Raw genomic sequence first — 7,832 nt, 5'->3', positions numbered from 1 at the left:
TACTCTGCACCCGTAGCTCGTGGGATACCTGGAGGGGAGATGCAAACTGGAGCTACTGTACCAGCTTCTCTGGTGAATATGCTCAAACAGAACACCTTTGGAGGACTACCATCAGAAGATCCTAATGACCACTTAGAGGGGTTCTTGGAAATCTGTGAGACCCAGCAATTTGATGATGAAGTTTCTGATGGAATGCGACTCCGCTTATTCTCACTCACCTTGAGAGATAAGGCAAAGGTGTGGCTAAGAACAGTGCCTAGAGAAAAGATAGCAACTTGGGAATTATGTGAAAGAGCTTTTCTAGAGAAATTCTTTCCTCCTAAAACTAAAGAATTGAGGAAGAAAATCACTAATTTCCAACAAGGCACTGGAGAGACTATTTATGAAGCATGGGAGCGGTTCAAAGGATATCTTCAAGCATGCCCACAACATGGCTTCAACCGTTGGCTTACCATCCAATTTTTCTTTGAAGGATTGGACCAACAAAGCACCATGATATTAGACTCAGCAGCTGGAGGATCTTTCATGGGGAAACCTATTAATGACTGCATGATTATTTTGGAAAATGTAGCCTCAAATCACAGCCAATACAGTGAAAGAGAAGTCACAGCAAGGAAAGGAACTCCGGGGCGATATGAAGTGAACAATATTGAGTTACTCTTAGCAAAATTTGATACTCTTAATCAAAGATTAGACAAGATGGAAAAAGCTAAGGTTAATTCAGTGGCTACAAATCAAGTATGTGACCTTTGTAGGGAACAAGGGCACACTGCAGTAGATTGTACCTCAATTTTTACTGGAGAAAAAAAAGATACTACTGAACAGGTGGCAGCTTCTCATAATTTCTATGACACTCCTCGAAGAGAGAAGAGTAATCCATATTCCAACACATACAACCCTGGTTGGAAGAATCATCCTAACTTTTCTTGGAAGAATAACCCAGTTCAAGGAACTAGCAATCAGCAACCTAATTTCCGTCCGTCCAATCACTTCATTAATGGGGAAGGAAATCCAGTACAGACACCCTCAATTCAACAAAGTGTTTCAAGATTAGAAAACCTTATGGAGAATTTTGTCACTAATCAAAAACAGACCAATGATTCAATGGCAAATTCTATTCAAAACCTTGCTGTCAAGGTTGAGAATATTACTCTCCACAACAAGATGCTGGAAAATCAAATTGCACAGTTGATGCCTAGTTCAAACAATTCTCCAGGTAAGTTCCCAGGTAAAACAGTTGCAAACCCAGCTGAAAATGTTAATGCTGTTACTTTAAGGAGTGGGAAGAAATTAGACAGACCTGTGTCTAATCAAAATGATAATATTGAGATTGATGAAGACGCTTCTCCTATGGTTGAAAAACCTGAAAAAGAGAGATTAGAAAAAGAAAAAGTATCTTCATCAAAGCCTCAAACTGTTTATCACCCTCCAATTCCTTTTCCTCAAAGGTTAGCAAGGACTAAACTTGATAGACATTTTGAAAAATTTTTAAATATGATCAAACAAGTGTATGTAAACATTCCATTTGTAGAAGCTCTACAACAGATGCCTACATATGCTAAATTTCTTAAGGATCTTTTAGCTAACCGAAGGAAATTGGATGATAGAGAGACTGTTACATTGATCCATCATAATTTGCCCAAAAAACTTAAGGATCCTGGTAGTTTCTCTATACCTTGTCTCATTGGAAATCTAAGGTTTGAAAAAGCCTTATGTGACCTTGGGGCAAGTATCAGTTTAATGCCTTTATCAATTTGCAAGAAATTAGATATGGGAGAATTAAAGCCTACAGCAATGTCAATCCAGTTAGCAGATAGATCTATAAAATATCCCATAGGAATTTTAGAAGATGTTCCAGTTAAGATAGGTAAATTTTTAATTCCGGGAGATTTTGTTGTTTTAGAAATGGAAGAGGACAAACAAATACCAATCATACTAGGTAGACCATTTTTGGCTACAGCAGGCGTGATAGTAGATGTCAAACATGGAAAATTGTCCTTATCCATTAATGATGAAACAATGGAATTTAATATTGCTAAATCTGTTAGACAACCTTCTCTTGAAAATATTTGCTGCAGGGTTGATATATTGCCTAAAGACATGGAGGAAGAAGTCATGAGATCTATTTTGAGGGATCCCTTGGAGAATTTTCTAGTTGGAGGAAAGCACATAGATCTTGAGGGGATTCAACCTAATTATGCTTGCTTGATCGATTCAAGTCCCCCGTGTAAAGAAAAAGATCCTCTAGTAGAAAGTCTTCTTGAGTCTTCAACAGATTGGCAAGAAGAAAACTCTCCAAGGTTAGAACTTAAACCACTTCCTTCATCTTTAAGGTATGAGTTTTTGGGGGCTAATTCCACTTATCCAGTCATAGTAAATTCAGCTTTAAATGAAAAAGAAACTGAAAAACTTCTCAATGAGTTGAGAAAATTTAGAAAAGTTATTGGATATACTATGGCTGATATAAAGGGAATTAGTTCTTCATTTTGTATGCATCGCATCTTCTTGGAGGAAGGATCCAAACCTTCTGTTGAAGCTCAAAGAAGACTAAATCCCAAGATGAAAGAAGAGGTAAAGAAAGAAATTTTGAAATTATTGGATGCTAAGGTAATTTATGCTATATCTGATAGTCCTTGGGTAAGTCCAGTTCATGTGGTTCCTAAGAAAGGTGGGATGACAGTAGTTAAAAATGATAATAATGAATTAATTCCCACAAGAACTGTGACTGGGTGGCGTATGTGTGTTGATTATAGAAAATTAAATAATGCCACTAGAAAGGATCACTTTCCCTTACCTTTTATTGATCAAATGCTTGAAAGGTTAGCAATGCATTCATACTTTTGTTATTTGGACGGATACTCCGGTTTTCATCAAATCCCTATTCATCCATTAGACCAAGAGAAAACTACTTTTACATGTCCCTATGGTACTTTTGCTTATAGGAGAATGCCTTTTGGCCTATGTAATGCACCTGCTACCTTTCAAAGATGTATGACTGCAATCTTTAGTGATTTATTAGAAAAAGAGATGGAAGTTTTCATGGATGACTTTTCAGTTTATGGTATTTCCTTTGATGACTGTCTATTAAATCTAACTAAAGTATTGCAGCGTTGCTCTGAAGTGAATTTAGTCTTATATTGGGAAAAATGTCATTTTATGGTACAAGAAGGAATTGTCTTAGGACACCTAATATCTGGGAGAGGAATTGAGGTAGATAGAGCAAAAATAGAAGTAATTGATAAATTGCCTCTTCCAATTGATGTTAAAGGTGTTAGAAGTTTCTTAGGGCATGCCGGTTTCTACCGAAGGTTTATTAAAGATTTTTCAAAAATCTCTAAACCATTATCTAATCTACTTGTGAAAGAGGTACCTTTTAACTTTGATGTTTCTTGTAAGAATGCATTCTACAGGTTGAAAGAAGCTCTCACTACAGCTCCTATTCTGCAAACTCCTGACTGGAGCCTTCCTTTTGAAATCATGTGTGATGCAAGTGACTATGCTATAGGAGCTGTATTGGGACAAAGAAAGGACAAGAAGGTTCATGCTATATACTATGCCAGCAAGACTCTTGATGAAGCCCAAGCCAATTATGCAACAACAGAAAAAGAATTGTTAGCAGTCGTCTATGCTTTTGAAAAGTTCAGATCTTATCTTGTCGGGTCTAAGGTTATTGTTTACACAGATCACTCTGCCCTAAAGTATCTTTTTAATAAAAAGGATGCTAAACCTAGGCTCCTCAGATGGATTCTCCTTTTACAAGAATTTGATTTAGAGATTGTGGACAGAAAGGGAGTAGAAAATGTAGTAGCTGATCATCTCTCTCGACTTCCACAAGACCAAGCAACAAAGGAGGAACTCCCTATTAATGACAGCTTCCCAGACGAAAAGCTTTTAGCAGTTGTTGTGAAAAACAGTCCCTGGTATGCAGATTATGCGAATTACTTAGCATGTGGAGTCCTTCCTGAAGACTTTAATTATCAACAAAAGAAGAAATTCTTTAGTGACCTTAACAGCTTTATTTGGGATGAACCTTACCTATATAAGAGGTGTAGAGATGGTATCTACAGAAGGTGTATCTCAGAAGAAGCAGCTCCTCACATCATTCACTCATGTCATTCTTCCGCATATGGAGGGCATGCTAGTACGTCAAAAACTGCAGCTAAAATTCTACAATCTGGTTTTTACTGGCCAAACTTATTTAAGGATACTTGGAAGATGGTAAATTCTTGTGACCAATGCCAAAGATCAGGGAATATATCCAGGAAACATGAAATGCCATTAAATGGGATTTTAGAAGTAGAAATTTTTGATGTATGGGGAGTAGATTACATGGGACCATTCCCAAGTTCTAAAGGTGACAAGTTCATATTAGTTGCAGTTGATTATGTGTCCAAGTGGGTAGAAGCGATTCCCGCTCAAACGAGTGATTCAAATACTGTCATTAAACTCTTCAAAAGAATTATATTTCCAAGATTTGGGGTCCCAAGAGCTGTGATCAGTGATGGAGGCTCACATTTTATTGAAAGAAAGTTTGAATCTCTCTTAAAAAAGTATGGAGTCACTCACAAGGTTGGTACACCTTATCACCCTCAAACAAGTGGACAGGTAGAAATATCCAACAGAGAAATCAAAAAGATTCTTGAGAAGACTGTATCTACAACAAGAAAGGACTGGTCTTTAAGATTAGATGAAGCTCTTTGGGCCTACAGGACTGCTTACAAAACACCTATTGGCATGTCTCCATTTAGGCTGATTTATGGCAAATCTTGCCATCTTCCTGTAGAGCTAGAACACAAGGCTTTGTGGGCAATAAAATACTTCAACTATGACCTAAAGGATGCTGGAGAGAAAAGGAAATTGGAACTCAATGAGCTTGATGAAATCAGATTAGACTCATATGAAAATGCTAAGATTTACAAAGAAAGAACAAAGAGGTGGCATGACAAGCATATACACAGAAGAGAATTCAAGCAAGGGGACTCGGTGCTATTATTTAATTCCAGACTCAGATTGTTTCCTGGAAAATTGAAGTCAAGATGGTCAGGGCCTTTTACAGTTCAAAAAGTATATCCCTATGGAGCTGTAGAAATCAGAAACGATAAAGGCGACATATTCAAGGTCAATGCACAGAGATTGAAGTTATATTTCCATGGGGAACACTTAGAAAAATTATACTCTATGGTTCTTCAGGAACCTACTCAAGCATCATGAAAAAAATAATAATAATAATAATAATAATTTTCAGAGTTCCAGAGAGAATCACGACCGTGATTCTAAATCACGGGCGTGATCTTCTCTGGAAAATTTTTTGGAAAACTCCAGAGAGAATCACGACCGTGATTCTAAATCACGGGCGTGATCTTCTCTGGAAAATTTTTTGGAAAACTCCAGAGAGAATCACGACCGTGACTCTAAATCACGGGCGTGATCTTCTCTGGAAAATTTTTTGGAAAACTCCAGAGAGAATCACGGCCGTGATTTCCAATCACGCCCGTGATTCCCTGCTGAGGCTCAACAGATACAACCCGTGATTTTTGAAATTCCCCTTTCCCTTATATATTTTTCCCCCTCCTTTTACATTCTCACTTCTCTCAAACTTACGAACTCTGCCCATTCTCTCTTTTCTTCTCTCCCAAACCCTAGCTTCTCACTTCTTCTTCCTCTTCTTCCCTCTTCCTCCCACATTCACTCCTTCCATTCATCCATGGCTCCCAAGCGCACCCGTACCGTTGGTTCGTCCTCCACCGCTTCCGATACCCACAGTTACGAGGAAGAAGCAAGTGAAATTCCGCACCTTCCTCCGAGGTTCTATCGGAACGATGAACAGCGTGAGCGGAACGAGGTATTACGCTTCCGCACTATCCATCCTACCAGGTATCTCGACTTCCCATTTATTCGTAAGTTGGGTTTACGTGCTGATATCAATTTCATGTTAACTAACATTGGGTGGACAACCTTTTCTACCATGCATAATGATGTTGTTTATCCTCGACTAGTTCTTGAGTTCTTGAGCTCTCTCCACACGGAAATATTATCTGGGCCAAATTGTTCTGAAGGTTTGATTTCTTTCCGTATGTTTAACCAAGAACACGAATTAACCCTGGCTCAGTTCAATAATATTTTTGGATTTCCCACTGGAGGGAGCACGAGAACCCCAAGTTCTTTCAACCCTGGTTCTTTTTGGTATAGTTTGACAGGTACAAGTAATTGGGTCGCTGGAAAATGTAATTCCTCTGCTTTCCGCCATCCCGCCATCCGTATTATGCACCGCTTTATTGCCTCTACTGTTTTGGCCCGAGGTGATTCTGAAGGAAAGGTTCGTTTGAGCGACCTTTTACTTTTATGGGCTATGATGGAAAACAGAGAGGAGCCTATTGATTCTGGCAGTCATTTGGCACGACAGTTCCAGAGTATTTCCAATACCAGCCACGGTGCGATTGTGAATGGCGGCCTCATTACCACTATAGCCAAACACCTTGGCTATCACGCTTGGCTGGACCAGTTAGAACCACTCCCTGGAAGCCGTACTATTAATTTTGCTACCTGCTCTTCTATGAACTGCATTGCGAAAGATGAAGATGATAAATACTACTTTGTAGTAACCCAGTCGGGAGTGCACCACCAGTTACCAAATCCAACATACACCGTGAAGAACCGGGCTACACGGCAGTTTCCACTGGAGCCATTAGAGGACCTACCTCCAGCAGCTGAGGAAGCGGCTCCTGCAGATGAGGAAGCAGCTCCTGAACAACCCCCTCTACATCCTGGACCTGAGGTGGACAATGCTGCTATCCTGGCAGCTATTCAATCAATGGATAACCGGCTGAAACAAATGGATGAACGCCAGCAGCATTATAATTACATGGTTGATCAAATGTATCAATGGCACATTCAACGGTATCCAGATGATTTTCCACCATAGTGAGATCTTTCTTATTCCTTATTTTACTCTGATGCTTAGGGACAAGCATTCCTTTCTGTTGTGGGTTGGTTGCATATTCATGCATTTTATAATTTTGTCAAAATAATCTATCATGCATTCATTAGCTCTTTGCTTCGGGACAAGCAAATCTTTAAGTTTGGGGTTAGGAGGATGTACGCATTTCATTCATTCATGCAAAGTAAAAAAAAAAAAAAAAAAAAAAAAAAAAAATCATGCATATATACATATTCAGTTAATCCCAGCTTGAATTTGTGTTTGAAAAGTAAATATTTTTAATGAAATTGTTCGTCTTTGAAAACACTGAATGTGATGAATTGAATCTTGAAGTCTCAGAACAAAAGGTTGAAAAATTAGCTGGTTTTGTGGCTAGCACTTGGTTCTTAGTATTGAGGCTTGAAATGATCGAGAATTATAAAAATAGTCTCTTGAAGATAAATTCTTTTTAATTCGTGCTTAAAAGCTTTTGGGGGGTAATAAAAAAAAAAAAAAAAAATCACCTAGCACCCCTTTGAGGTCATAGGTTAGAGGGAGAATATTCTTAACCTTAGAAAACTAAGGGAATTAATTAGCTACTGGGGAATTGTTTAGTAAAATAGCTAGACCCCCTTTGAGGCTACGTGTTCTTGAAATTATCATCCTCTCTACACTGATTGGCTACTGGGGAAATGTTTTAGGTGAGACAAAAACAAAAATAAAAATATTACCCCTATTTGTGTCACAAGCATTGAAAAATTATTTCTGTTAAATTATCTTCGTTTGACTAATGAGCTTTACAAGATTTGACATCATGAAACTCTTAGAAACTAAGAGTTGGCGCTAGTAATGAAAGATTAAGATTCTAATTGGACCTTGTGAGACTAAGAGTGAAGATTTTAAATGCTCAGTTAAT

General features: G+C 38.3%; 1 non-coding gene across 1 annotated transcript; it reads right to left on the bottom strand.

The window, feature by feature from the left end:
• Positions 1 to 330: 330 nt before the first annotated feature.
• Positions 331 to 437, bottom strand: LOC145953995 (small nucleolar RNA R71). The gene has a single exon (XR_014431207.1). It is a non-coding gene; the product is annotated as a small nucleolar RNA R71 (small nucleolar RNA).
• Positions 438 to 7,832: the final 7,395 nt, after the last annotated feature.

The sequence above is a fragment of the Cajanus cajan genome, chromosome 1 (genome assembly GCF_000230855.2).
Source record: "Cajanus cajan strain Asha chromosome 1, NIPB_CcT2T_4, whole genome shotgun sequence".
Taxonomy (NCBI): Eukaryota; Viridiplantae; Streptophyta; class Magnoliopsida; order Fabales; family Fabaceae; genus Cajanus; species Cajanus cajan.
Note: the sequence above shows the minus strand (reverse complement) of the source record. Positions and strands in the feature narration are given on the sequence as shown.